General features: G+C 44.7%; 1 pseudogene across 1 annotated transcript; it reads left to right on the forward strand.

The window, feature by feature from the left end:
- The first annotated feature begins 1,991 nt into the window (after window positions 1–1,991).
- Window positions 1,992–3,786, forward strand: LOC307181477 (protein-L-isoaspartate O-methyltransferase domain-containing protein 2-like; annotated as a pseudogene). Its single transcript has one exon. The product of its transcript is annotated as a protein-L-isoaspartate O-methyltransferase domain-containing protein 2-like (transcript).
- The last annotated feature ends 8,811 nt before the right edge of the window (window positions 3,787–12,597 follow it).

Raw genomic sequence — 12,597 nt, forward strand, 5'->3', positions numbered from 1 at the left:
TGCAAAGGAAATCTGCACTACAATGAAGTCTCACTTCCCCCCGGTCAAAAGGGCCATCTGAAAAAAATGTAAAATCCAGAAAGGCAGGACAGGCCATGGAGAACTGGGAGCCTTGTTATGCTGAAGGGCGGGATGTAAATTGCCAACAACCACTAGGGAGAAGTGTATGGTGTTTCCTGAAACATCTAAAAAACAAAGCAACAGAACCTAGGGCACTTCCACTTATGGTCCTATAGCTTAGGGAAATTAAATTCAAAAAGACACAGCCACCCCAAAGTTTGGAACGGCTCTGTTTACAAGAACCTCGTTTACAGTACAAGTTCAACATCGCAGAATGTGAAAAATGGATAAAGAAGTTGTGGTATTTACTTACAAAGCAATATCACACAGCAATGAAATCTGTGTCATCAGGCCCTTAGCAGCACAATGAGTGGATTCAGGTATGATGATTCTAACTGAAATAAGTCACACAGAAAAAGAAACATCATAAGATATCAGTAATACACGGAATGTAAACTTGGCTACACAGGAACTGAATTACAGAACAGAACAGGGTCTCAAATTTAGAAAACCAACTTATTCTTGCTTAAGGGTAAAGGTGAGTTGGGGTGCTGCATAAAACCAGAGATTGAAATGAGCACAGATAAAGTTCCTTAAGCCAAATATGGAATAGACAAGAGCTACTCCTTGCTCAACGAAATGGACTCAACACCCCATATTAAACGCCTAAGAATGTACCTGACTAGTAAGTATCTTAAAACCTATGGATTGCTATGTCTCCGAAAGAGAATCAAGCATGTGTACAGGGGCATAAACGCAGCAGTGATAGGATTGGAGAGGTTCGGTGAGCAAATGAAGACCCTTTGAAGTCATATTGCATGGTACCCATTCCACGGGTTTCAACTGCCCAGGTTTAAGGTATTCTTCCTTCAGCTAAAACATGCATGTGGAACCTAGAGTATGATCAACCATGTGATCGGGAGACGTGTTCAAATATGTCTCAGTTTTCCTACCCTGGTACTCGGGTGCAACATTCCAGATGCTTTACTAACACTCTCCCCACTTGGAGAGTCAGTCCCTTTAACCTCCTGTTTGGCCCAGTTTGCAATTTCTGCGGAAGATGAACAGGAATAGCGAGAACCAATGAGAGGCTAGCTGGAGGTGTCTGGACGGGCAAATTTAACTCTCATTTCCCACCAGGAAGAGGAAATAACCAAAGGCTCAGCGTGCCGGGCCGGAACCATATTAGGGCCTGAAGCCATCCTGCGGTGTTGCGGCCAGGTCACAAGAAAGCGAGTTGAAGAAAGGAGCTCAGGGGCACTGTAATTCACAAACCTGCAGAGTTATAAATGACAGCTATCGTCCAAAAATAGACTGAAGTAAGGCTGCCAAGAGGACTTGAAAGCGGGGCAGAATTGCAGGAAACCGATTTCAGGAGGTAGACTGGAATTGCATTGAAAGCATAGGAAAAGAGGCAGAACGTCCACAATGATGCACTTGGCCAAAAAGGGCGTATGCATTTTTTCCTGAATATATTCAGGAAAAAACGCATACGCCCTTTTTGGCCAACCAAGCAAGCTTGCAAAGGAAATCTGCACTACAGTGAAGTCTCACTTCCCCCCGGTCAAAAGGGCCATCTGAAAAAAGTGTAAAATCCAGAAAGGCAGGACAGGCCATGGAGAACTGGGAGCCTTGTTATGCTGATGGGCGGGATGTAAATTGCCAACAGACACTCGGGAGAAGTGTATGGTGTTTCCTGAAACATCTAAAAAACAAAGCAACAGAGCCTAGGGCACTTCCACTTATGGTCCTCTAGCTTAGGGAAATTAAAATCAAAAAGACACAGCCACCCCAAAGTTTGGGACGCCTCTGTTTACAAGAACCTCGTTTACAGTACAAGTTCAACATCGCAGAAAGTGAAAAATGGATAAAGAAGTTGTGGTATTTACTTACAAAGCAATATCACTCAGCAATGAAATCTGTGTCATCAGGCCCTTAGCAGCACAATGAGTGGATTCAGGTATGATGATTCTAACTGAAATAAGTCACACAGAAAAAGAAACATCATAAGATATCAGTAGGGTGGAGGTCGGGGCTGCGTAGTGGGAGGCGGACTGGCGAGGGGCGCCGGAAGAGCTGCAGGTGCGGCCCAGCGGCCGATTCCGCGGGCCCGCCGAGCCAGGAGGTACTGAGCCGCCGCCGCTGCCGCCGCCGCCCTCGGCCCGGCCTGCAGCGGGGTATGGGGGCGGTGCGGCCCCTCGTCCCCCTCCCCCTCTCTCCCTCCTCTCCACCCCTCCCCTTCCCGTGGTCCCGGGCTCCCGGACCCTCCCCCAGGGCCGCATTCTCCTCTCCCCGTCTTCCTGTCCTCTTCCGCTGTCCTCTCGTTCCCCACCCCCAAGCATAAACACCCCTCCGCGTCCCAGGCGTCTCCCGTCGCCCCTCCCCCCTCCCCGGGGGTCTGCCCTCCAGCGTTCCGGGGGTTCCCGAGGTCTCTCCAGCGGCAGCTTTCTGTAAGCGCGGTCCCGAAGATGGGAGGCGCGGTGAGTGCTGGTGAAGACAACGACGAGCTGATAGACCATCTGAAGGCGGCGCAGTACATCCGCTCCGAGCTGGTGGAGCAGGCCTTCCGAGCTGTTGACCGCGCCGACTATTACCTCGAGGAGTTTAAGGAGAACGCGTACAAGGACCTGGCGTGGAAGCACGGGAACATCCACCTCTCTGCTCCGTGCATCTATTCGGAGGTGATGGAGGCCCTGGACCTGCAGCCTGGCCTTTCCTTCCTGAACCTGGGCAGCGGCACCGGCTACCTCAGCTCCATGGTGGGGCTCATCCTCGGTCCTTTTGGTGTGAACCACGGGGTGGAACTCCATTCAGATGTGACAGAGTATGCGAAGCAGAAGCTGGACTTTTTCATCAGGACGAGTGACAGCTTCGACAAGTTTGACTTCTGCGAGCCCTCCTTCGTCACCGGCAATTGCCTGGAGATCTCTCCAGGCTGCTCTCAGTATGACCGGGTGTACTGCGGGGCAGGCGTGCAGAAGCAGCATGAGGGATACATGAAGAGCCTCCTCAAAGTCGGGGGCGTCCTGGTCATGCCGCTGGAAGAGAAGTTGACTAAGATAACTCGGACGGGTCCTTCCGCCTGGGAAACCAAAAAGATTCTGGCTGTGTCTTTTGCTCCACTCGTCCAGCCCTGCCAGTCGGAGTCAGGAGAATCACGACTTGTCCACACCCGTGGCGGTTCGCAGCCTCCAGGACCTGGCGCGCATTGCCATCCGGGGCACCATTAAGAAGGTCATCCACCAGGAAGCTGTGAACAAAAACGGGAACGGACTGAAGAACACTCCCAGGTTTAAACGGAGGAGAGTTTGCCGCCGCCGAATGGAAACGATTGTCTTTTTGGACAAAGAGGTGTTTGCCAGTCGGCTCTCCAACCCCTCTGATGACACCAGCTGCGGAGACCTGGAAGACGAGCGGCAAGAAGAAGAGGTGACAACCCCGCCGGACACCAAGCCCGAGCCCCCGGTGAACTTCCTGCGTGAGAAGGTCCTGAGCCTCCCTCTGCCAGATCCCCTGAAGTACTACCTGCTTTATTACAGAGAAAAGTAAGTCTGTGGTCCAGGGGAGGAGGCCAAGCCTTCCTGGAGGGCTGCCCGCAGCAGGTGCACTGGAGGAGGAAGGGGCTCCCGCTCTGCATCTCGTCTTCTCGTCTGTCCTTGACTGTCCTGTAGAGTTTTCATCCAGTCATCTGATTTCTGTAAACATAGTCTGACAAACATAAGGTGCAAGGGGGAATGTCTCAAAAGGGCGAGAGTCTCCTGGAGGAGGGGTTGACTTCACACTCTCAGGAAATGCTGAGGTCTACACGTGGAGGTGGCCTGGAGACCGTTTCTTACACAAGGTACACGTGTCTGCATCAGAAAGGAAAACTGAAGTTGAAATTAATCTGTGTTTCTTATAAAAGGTGAGACAAAAAGCACAAGTTGCTAAGTGTATGAAATCTTTTCTGAGTGGGACACGCCTATGTGCAAGTTTGAATTTTACGGAATCAACCTCTTAATTACTGGCACCGAGTAATTAAAGATTTATTAAAAGATTAATTTAAAAGATTTAACTAAATGTTTTAGTTATTTGGAACGTGGATACTTGATTGAAAAGCCCTCTCTTATTTTAAGTAAATTAATTACATCTTACGTGAGTTGTCAATTGTAATTTTAAAAAACAAAAATTGTGATGGGGAGAGGAATGAACGTATCAGATTGCCAGGTGTCTTTGTGGAATTGCAAAAGAATTCCAAGGCATTTTTTTCTGACACCTTTTGTTACCTTTAAAGTAACCAACATTGAGTAATCCCGTCAAAGAAAGTCCTGAAGAATGAAACAAGTGTTGTGTGTAAGTAATGAGCTGCATTACTTTTGCCCCAGAGACAGAGAGTACTGTTGACTCAACTTTAAATACAGTCAACGGTGTCTAAGGCTCAGTCCTCAGAGCAGGTGGGAAGTACTGGCTGCAGGAAATGGATTGGGGACGGTGTAGACGGCCTGTGGGTTGGTGTTTTGTTTTTTTTTTCAGTTGGCTATTGTTCTGTAATCACATAACAGTACTGATTCATAGATTTTATCTTTTATAATTCTGGAGAAAAATATTTGTTAGTTTTGTAATTTTTCCTAAGAACAAACGCATGTTTGGTACATTGCATTAGAACAGTTTCACTCAAGTTTGACTTGTGGAATCCATCTTCTCCAGCGCTGTGTGTTGAGAGCTTCCTGTCTTATTAAGTCGTGGGTCTAGAAGAAGAGGCCGTCCTTTTAGTTAGGTGGCAGGATGTTTACAAGTGACACTGCTTCTTCCAAAACATTGGTTCTTTTCAGACTTTTCAGTTTTAACCAAAGTTAAACCCCAAATCAGAGTCATCCAGATTTTATGATTCATTTGATCTCTCAGCCTCTCAGGAGTTGCTGGATTTCAGTGTCTTTGTGGTTTTACCAGCTTCGCGGAGTTCTGGTTATTTTGTTTTGCCATTTATGCTTTTTTAAAGTAACTGAGTCATTTTATCACAGAACACTGCGTGCACACATAGCTGGGAAAGCGGGTGTATTGCCCTAAATGGGTACCGTTAAGCTGTTGTAAAGAAGGGTTTCTTCATAGTCGTGTTTGCCTGCCTTTAACTGAACGTCAAGCCTCATTGTCTCAGAGAGAAAAGCATGAGTCACGTTTACTTGCTAAGACTTCGGTTTGCAGATCTTGTTGACGTCATTCTAATTGATTTGTAGAGACCTCTGCAACACGTGGACGTTTTTGGACATGATATCTGAAATATTTTATATTAGGTGGCTTGACTAAATGTTTTTCTGTAATTGTATATGGATTTCCTTTTTTTTCAACCACATTTGCCTTTATGCTAGATTGTAGAAAGTCTTTGCGAGGCATAAGACATGTTTTCCCCTATGTATGTTAAACCTTTCCTAACATTTTGTATTTACATGTTGGTTTGTGACTTTTAAACCAGAATTTGGTTACAAGATATATATATATAGATATTGAATATAATATATGTGAAATAATTTGGTATTGATCTATCTAATAAACATAAAGGAGAATCATCAGTGAGTTTCCCTGTGTGTCAGCACCTTTCTCCGGAGTCAGTATGAGACACTACTTTCTGTTTTCAGACAGATGACTTATATATATAGTCTGTGTTGTCTGCAAGCTCTGTATTGTAAACCACATTCTAGACAATGGCTGACTTTTGTGTTTCGATTAGTCTGTATTTTTATATGTGACTTTCGTCTTTCAAGTAGTGCAGCCATAGACATGTGCAAAACAAGCAACAAATGTATAATATTAAGCACATAAGACAGAAGCCAGCTGCGTATTTAAAAGTATTTTTGCCCATCTGGAACTTTCAGGGGATTAAGGCGAGAAATATGAAACAAAGGTTTTGATGAACTGATACACAAGCGATACCAATAAAGGTAGTTACGGCAAAAAAAAAAAAAAAAGATATCAGTAATACACGGAATGTAAACTTGGCTACACAGGAACTGAATTACAGAACAGAACAGGGTCTCAAATTTAGAAAACCAACTTATGCTTGCTTAAGGGTAAAGGTGAGTTGGGGTGCTGCATAAAACCAGATTGAAATGAGCACAGATAAAGTTCCTTAAGCCAAATATGGAATAGACAAGAGCTACTCCTTGCTCAACGAAATGGACTCAACACCCCATATTAAACGCCTAAGAATGTACCTGACTAGTAAGTATCTTAAAACCTATGGATTGCTATGTCTCCGAAAGAGAATCAAGCATGTGTACAGGGGCATAAACGTAGCAGTGATAGGATTGGAGAGGTTCGGTGAGCAAATGAAGACCCTTTGAAGTCATATTGCATGGTACCCATTCCACGGGTTTCAACTACCCAGGTTTAAGGTATTCTTCCTTCAGCTAAAACATGCATGTGGAACCTAGAGTATGATCAACCATGTGATCGGGAGACGTGTTCAAATATGTCTCAGTTTTCGTACCCTGGTACTCGGGTGCAACATTCCAGACGCTTTACTAACACTCTCCCGACTTGGAGAGTCAGTCCCTTTAACCTCCTGTTTGGCCCAGTTTGCAATTTCTGCGGAAGATGAACAGGAATAGCGAGAACCAATGAGAGACTAGCTGGAGGTGTCTGGACGGGCAAATTTAACTCTCATTTCCCACCAGGAAGAGGAATTAACCAAAGGCTCAGCGTGCCATGCCGGAACCACATTAGGGCCTGAAGCCATCCTGCGGTGTTGCGGCCAGGTCACAAGAAAGCGAGTTGAAGAAAGGAGCTCAGGGGCACTGTAATTCACAAACCTGCAGAGTTATAAATGACAGCTATCGTCCAAAAATAGACTGAAGTAAGGCTGCCAAGAGGACTTGAAAGCGGGGCAGAATTGCAGGAAACCGATTTCAGGAGGTAGACTGGAATTGCATTGAAAGCATAGGAAAAGAGGCAGAACGTCCACAATGATGCACTTGGCCAAAAAGGGCGTATGCGTTTTTTCCTGAATATATTAAGGAAAAAACGCATACGCCCTTTTTGGCCAACCAAGCAAGCTTGCAAAGGAAATCTGCACTACAATGAAGTCTCACTTCCCCCCGGTCAAAAGGGCCATCTGAAAAAAGTGTAAAATCCAAAAAGGCAGGACAGGCCATGGAGAACTGGGAGCCTTGTTATGCTGAAGGGCGGGATGTAAATTGCCAACAAACACTCGGGAGAAGTGTATGGTGTTTCCTGAAACATCTAAAAAACAAAGCAACAGAGCCTAGGGCACTTCCACTTATGGTCCTATAGCTTAGGGAATTTAAAATCAAAAAGACACAGCCACCCCAAAGTTTCGAATGGCTCTGTTTACAAGAACCTCGTTTACAGTACAAGTTCAACATCGCAGAAAGTGAAAAATGGATAAAGAAGTTGTGGTATTTACTTACAAAGCAATATCACTCAGCAATGAAATCTGTGTCATCAGGCCCTTAGCAGCACAATGAGTGGATTCAGGTATGATGATTCTAACTGAAATAAGTCACACAGAAAAAGAAACATCATAAGATATCAGTAATACACGGAATGTAAACTTGGCTACACAGGATCTGAATTACAGAACAGAACAGGGTCTCAAATTTAGAAAACCAACTTATGCTTGCTAAAGGGGAAAGGTGAGTTGGGGTGCTGCATAAAACCAGAGATTGAAATGAGCACAGATAAAGTTCCTTAAGCCAAATATGGAATAGACAAGAGCTACTCCTTGCTCAACGAAATGGACTCAACACCGCATATTAAACGCCTAAGAATGTACCTGACTAGTAAGTATCTTAAAACCTATGGATTGCTATGTCTCCGAAAGAGAATCAAGCATGTGTACAGGGGCATAAACGCAGCAGTGATAGGATTGGAGAGGTTCGGTGAGCAAATGAAGACCCTTTGAAGTCATATTGCATGGTACCCATTCCACGGGTTTCAACTACCCAGGTTTAAGGTATTCTTCCTTCAGCTAAAAGATGCATGTGGAACCCAAGTATGATCAACCATGTGAACGGGAGACGTGTTCAAATATGTCTCAGTTTTTCTCCCCTGGTACTCGGGTGCAAAATTCCAGACGCTTTACTAACACTCTCCCCACTTGGAGAGTCAGCGCCTTTAACCTCCTGTTTGGCCCAGTTTGCAATTTCTTGGAAGATGAACAGGAATAGTGAGAACCAATGAGAGACTAGCTGGAGGTGTCTGGACGGGCAAATTTAACTCTCATTTCCCACCAGGAAGAGGAAATAACCAAAGGCTCAGCGTGTCGTGCCGGAACCAGATTAGGGCCTGAAGCCATCCTGCGGTGTTGCGGCCAGGTCACAAGAAAGCGAGTTGAAGAAAGGAGCTCAGGGGCACTGTAATTCACAAACCTGCAGAGTTATAAATGACAGCTATCGTCCAAAAATAGACTGAAGTAAGGCTGCCAAGAGGACTTGAAAGCAGGGCAGAATTGCAGGAAACCGATTTCAGGAGGTAGACTGGAATTGCATTGAAAGCATAGGAAAAGAGGCAGAACGTCCACAATGATGCACTTGGCCAAAAAGGGCGTATGCGTTTTTTCCTGAATATATTCAGGAAAAAACGCATATGCCCTTTTTGGCCAACCAAGCAAGCTTGCAAAGGAAATCTGCACTACAATGAAGTCTCACTTCCCCCCCGGTCAAAAGGGCCATCTGAAAAAAGTGTAAAATCCAAAAAGGCAGGACAGGCCATGGAGAACTGGGAGCCTTGTTATGCTGAAGGGCGGGATGTAAATTGCCAACAAACACTCGGGAGAAATGTATGGTGTTTCCTGAAACATCTAAAAAACAAAGCAACAGAGCCTAGGGCACTTCCACTTATGGTCCTATAGCTTAGGGAATTTAAAATCAAAAAGACACAGCCACCCCAAAGTTTCGAATGGCTCTGTTTACAAGAACCTCGTTTACAGTACAAGTTCAACATCGCAGAAAGTGAAAAATGGATAAAGAAGTTGTGGTATTTACTTACAAAGCAATATCACTCAGCAATGAAATCTGTGTCATCAGGCCCTTAGCAGCACAATGAGTGGATTCAGGTATGATGATTCTAACTGAAATAAGTCACACAGAAAAAGAAACATCATAAGATATCAGTAATACACGGAATGTAAACTTGGCTACACAGGATCTGAATTACAGAACAGAACAGGGTCTCAAATTTAGAAAACCAACTTATGCTTGCTAAAGGGGAAAGGTGAGTTGGGGTGCTGCATAAAACTAGAGATTGAAATGAGCACAGATAAAGTTCCTTAAGCCAAATATGGAATAGACAAGAGCTACTCCTTGCTCAACGAAATGGACTCAACACCGCATATTAAACGCCTAAGAATGTACCTGACTAGTAAGTATCTTAAAACCTATGGATTGCTATGTCTCCGAAAGAGAATCAAGCATGTGTACAGGGGCATAAACGCAGCAGTGATAGGATTGGAGAGGTTCGGTGAGCAAATGAAGACCCTTTGAAGTCATATTGCATGGTACCCATTCCACGGGTTTCAACTACCCAGGTTTAAGGTATTCTTCCTTCAGCTAAAAGATGCATGTGGAACCCAAGTATGATCAACCATGTGAACGGGAGACGTGTTCAAATATGTCTCAGTTTTTCTCCCCTGGTACTCGGGTGCAAAATTCCAGACGCTTTACTAACACTCTCCCCACTTGGAGAGTCAGCGCCTTTAACCTCCTGTTTGGCCCAGTTTGCAATTTCTTGGAAGATGAACAGGAATAGTGAGAACCAATGAGAGACTAGCTGGAGGTGTCTGGACTGGCAAATTTAACTCTCATTTCCCACCAGGAAGAGGAAATAACCAAAGGCTCAGCGTGTCGTGCCGGAACCAGATTAGGGCCTGAAGCCATCCTGCGGTGTTGCGGCCAGGTCACAAGAAAGCGAGTTGAAGAAAGGAGCTCAGGGGCACTGTAATTCACAAACCTGCAGAGTTATAAATGACAGCTATCGTCCAAAAATAGACTGAAGTAAGGCTGCCAAGAGGACTTGAAAGCAGGGCAGAATTGCAGGAAACCGATTTCAGGAGGTAGACTGGAATTGCATTGAAAGCATAGGAAAAGAGGCAGAACGTCCACAATGATGCACTTGGCCAAAAAGGGCGTATGCGTTTTTTCCTGAATATATTCAGGAAAAAACGCATATGCCCTTTTTGGCCAACCAAGCAAGCTTGCAAAGGAAATCTGCACTACAATGAAGTCTCACTTCCCCCCCGGTCAAAAGGGCCATCTGAAAAAAGTGTAAAATCCAAAAAGGCAGGACAGGCCATGGAGAACTGGGAGCCTTGTTATGCTGAAGGGCAGGATGTAAATTGCCAACAAACACTCGGGAGAAATGTATGGTGTTTCCTGAAACATCTAAAAAACAAAGCAACAGAGCCTAGGGCACTTCCACTTATGGTCCTATAGCTTAGGGAATTTAAAATCAAAAAGACACAGCCACCCCAAAGTTTCGAACGGCTCTGTTTACAAGAACCTCGTTTACAGTACAAGTTCAACATCGCAGAAAGTGAAAAATGAATAAAAAAGTTGTGGTATTTACTTACAAAGCAATATCACTCAGCAATGAAATCTGTGTCATCAGGCCCTTAGCAGCACAATGAGTGGATTCAGGTATGATGATTCTAACTGAAATAAGTCACACAGAAAAAGAAACATCATAAGATATCAGTAATACACGGAATGTAAACTTGGCTACACAGGATCTGAATTACAGAACAGAACAGGGTCTCAAATTTAGAAAACCAACTTATGCTTGCTTAAGGGGAAAGGTGAGTTGGGGTGCTGCATAAAACCACACATTGAAATGAGCACAGATAAAGTTCCTTAAGCCAAATATGGAATAGACAAGAGCTACTCCTTGCTCAACGAAATGGACTCAACACCGCATATTAAACGCCTAAGAATGTACCTGACTAGTAAGTATCTTAAAACCTATGGATTGCTATGTCTCCGAAAGAGAATCAAGCATGTGTACAGGGGCATAAACGCAGCAGTGATAGGATTGGAGAGGTTCGGTGAGCAAATGAAGACCCTTTGAAGTCATATTGCATGGTACCCATTCCACGGGTTTCAACTACCCAGGTTTTAGGTATTCTTCCTCAGCTAAAACATGCATGTGGAACCCAAGTATGATCAACCATGTGAATGGGAGACGTGTTCAAATATGTCTCAGTTTTCCTCCCCTGGTACTCGGGTGCAACATTCCAGACGCTTTACTAACACTCTCCCCACTTGGAAAGTCAGCACCTTTAACCTCCTGTTTGGCCCAGTTTGCAATTTCTGCGGAAGATGAACAGGAATAGCGAGAACCAATGAGAGGCTAGCTGGAGGTGTCTGGACGGGCAAATTTAACTCTCATTTCCCACCAGGAAGAGGAAATAACCAAAGGCTCAGCGTGCCGTGCCGGAACCAGATTAGGGCCTGAAGCCATCCTGCGGTGTTGCGGCCAGGTCACAAGAAAGCGAGTTGAAGAAAGGAGCTCAGGGGCACTGTAATTCACAAACCTGCAGAGTTATAAATGACAGCTATCGTCCAAAAATAGATTGAAGTAAGGTTGCCAAGAGGACTTGAAAGCAGGGCAGAATTGCAGGAAACCGATTTCAGGAGGTAGACTGGAATTGCATTGAAAGCATAGGAAAAGAGGCAGAACGTCCCCAATGATGCACTTGGCCAAAAAGGGCGTATGCGTTTTTTCCTGAATATATTCAGGAAAAAACGCATACGCCCTTTTTGGCCAACCAAGCAAGCTTGCAAAGGAAATCTGCACTACAATGAAGTCTCACTTCCCCCGGGTCAAAAGGGCCATCTGAAAAAAGTGTAAAATCCAGAAAGGCAGGACAGGCCATGGAGAACTGGGAGCCTTGTTATGCTGATGGGCGGGATGTAAATTGCCAACAGACACTCGGGAGAAGTGTATGGTGTTTCCTGAAACATCTAAAAAACAAAGCAACAGAGCCTAGGGCACTTCCACTTATGGTCCTATAGCTTCGGGAAATTAAAATCAAAAAGACACAGCCACCCCAATGTTTGGGACGCCTCTGTTTACAAGAACCTCGTTTACCGTACAAGTTCAATATCACAGAAAGTGAAAAATGAATAAAGAACTTGTGGTACTTATGTACAATGCAATATCACTCAGCAATAAAATCTATGTCATCAGGCCCGTAGCAGCATAATGAGTGAATTCAGGTACGATGATTCTAACTGAAATAAGTCACACAGAAAAAGAAACATCATAAGATATCACTAATACACGGAATGTAAACTTGGCTACACAGGAACTGCATTCCAAAACAGAACAGGGTCTCAAATTTAGAAAACCAACTTCTGCTTGCTTAAGGGGAAAGGTGAGTTGGGGTGCTGCATAAAACCAGAGATTGAAATGAGCACAGATAAAGTTCCTTAAGCCAAATATGGAATAGACAAGAGCTACTCCTTGCTCAATGAAATGGACTCAACACCCCATATTAAACGCCTAGGAATGTTCCTGACTAGTAAGTATCTTAAAACCTAGGGATTG

This window comes from Stenella coeruleoalba (genome assembly GCF_951394435.1).
Source record: "Stenella coeruleoalba genome assembly, contig: scaffold_28, whole genome shotgun sequence".
NCBI lineage: Eukaryota > Metazoa > Chordata > Mammalia > Artiodactyla > Delphinidae > Stenella > Stenella coeruleoalba.